Genomic DNA, 2,105 nt, shown 5'->3' with positions numbered 1-2,105 from the left:
TTTTCCATTTGAGCCAAGAAGTGAGCGCAGGCTGGCTCAGCCCAGCTTCGGCTGGGCAGTGGCTGCACTGGGGGAAGATGCTGCAGCCACTTGTGTCCCCTGCTTTAGTGTTAATGCCTTTTGCAGGGTTTGGTGGCAATGCGAGTGCCCACGGCAAATTAAGAGGCTATTTAAGGTGTTAAAAAGCAATAATTATATACATATATGAGATTATATATATAATATATATATAAAATAATTAAGGTAATTCATATATGGACCATGATGAATGACGTGGGTTATGATAGACCTAGCACAGAATACCTGCAAAATAAAAAATGCAAACCCAGACCTGATAGTGAGTTTGAAAACTCGATAAATCAGGTTCTAGAGACAAAACCACCATTTTACCTTCTAGAGTACAGCTTGTCTGCCTGCCCTATGAGTGTGCCTGGGCACTTCCTCAGTGCCCGCATCCCCTGGGCCCTACGCACTGCAGGACATGGGGCTCAGCGGATCTGATGTTTCAGCATCCTCATCTCTTTGGGAAGGTGGGAACAGGGACATCATGGCACACAGACTCTGGGACTGCCTTCCCCTGCCGGTGGGTCTCTGCTTGACACAAAGCACTTGCAAAGAGGAGGCAGCAGTTGTCCTGAGGAGATGGCTGGGAAGTCTGTGCCTCCTTGGAAAGAAGGATGGTGCTTGGCCAGTGCTGCTCAGTCTCTGCACAGGTTACAGTGAGCAGAAGACAGTGACAATATCAAAAGCAATGAATTTCCTGTGCAATTACCTGCAAGGAATATCCCCTGGAGATGGTCCAGAGGCATTCGAGGATGCCGTAGTGGCCAGTGTTCCTGAGGCAGGTGGCACTCGCTGTCAATGTCCTGTCCGGTTTCCATCCCGGGGGTACTCTGGTGTGCAGAAGAAGAATTCAGAGTGATTTGTTAAAATGCAACCGATTGATGCCATCAGGGAAAAGGGCAGAGCTCCTTTTACCCGGTACCCAAGTTCATCAGTGTGGCACTCATCATGGACCTGGCTTGTCCTGTTCCCACGGTGCCAGTCTCTCTCGCAGCAAGGAAGGAAACCGTTTACCCCCATGCTGCCCAGGTCTTCCTCGATCTCCTGGCCAGGACAGCATCATCTTCCCTCCCATTCAGGATACTAATGTCACCATTCCTGTCATGTCATGGAAGTGCTCACCTCCTAGGGAAAAAGCAACGGTACCAGCTCAGCATCCCATTTCCTCCGAGATACAGGCTGTTAAACACAGGCTGCTTTGCCAGAGCCCTCCCAGCCCCGCCCCAGCACCAGCCCCCAGCACACACGGGGCTGGGGAGAGACCACGTAGTACGTGCTGCTCCCGGCTGAGCTGAGCAGGGCACTCAGCACGGAGGAGGGCATGTCGGGGCGCTCGTCTGTGCTCGCGGTTGGCTCCATGTCATTGAGCATGTTAATTAGAGACATTTTACACTGGAAATGCACAGAGCTCCCAAGGGCCTGTCTCCATCAGCTTGATTATTAACAAAAGCTAAAAGCAATCAAAGACACATTTAGGAATAGATTCATAGCAGATACTTTTATCCAGAAAATGGATGCTCAAAAGTACCAGACTATCCCACCTTGCTTCCATAGACAGAAAATGATAGAAGCAGAATATCAGAGAATATGATAAAAAAACTGATAGAAACTGTTTGAACTGATAGTTCAAAACTGATAGAAACAGGAACTGGCAGAAGTTCATAGATTTTTCTTAAACTGGTGTTGAAACAGCCCTTATCCTTGTTTTGACAGCAGCATGTCATCTGAGAAGAGCTGATTTACCTGCGCTGGATTTTCCTATGCAAAAGCTAACTTGCATGTGCATGGAGAGAAGATTTTAGGTGTCAGCAGATCAAACCCTCAGCATCACATTGTTGTCGCAGTTGCAAGTGTGTTAGGAAATGTGTGCTTTCTTCACAGTTCAGCTTTTTTTGCTTAGGTTAAGATTCATCCCACTTAATATTAGGGACTCGCTAAAACCGCCTGTGTTGGTAGTGGAGAAGGTGGGAACTCCCCCTTGGACAAGGGTGTCCCCAGAGATTAGCTGATTCTTATGGGGGGACTGCCTGTTCACCCCAATG

General features: G+C 48.3%; 1 protein-coding gene across 1 annotated transcript in view; it reads left to right on the top strand.

The window, feature by feature from the left end:
• Positions 1–2,105, top strand: part of DNAH9 (dynein, axonemal, heavy chain 9) — a 212,133-nt gene that overhangs the window by 109,971 nt on the left and 100,057 nt on the right. The gene's annotated exons all lie outside the window — the stretch shown is intronic.

This window comes from Pygoscelis adeliae, unplaced genomic scaffold (assembly GCF_000699105.1).
Source record: "Pygoscelis adeliae isolate BGI_AS28 unplaced genomic scaffold, ASM69910v1 Scaffold11, whole genome shotgun sequence".
Lineage (NCBI taxonomy): Eukaryota > Metazoa > Chordata > Aves > Sphenisciformes > Spheniscidae > Pygoscelis > Pygoscelis adeliae.
This window is presented reverse-complemented; position numbering and strand designations above follow the sequence as displayed.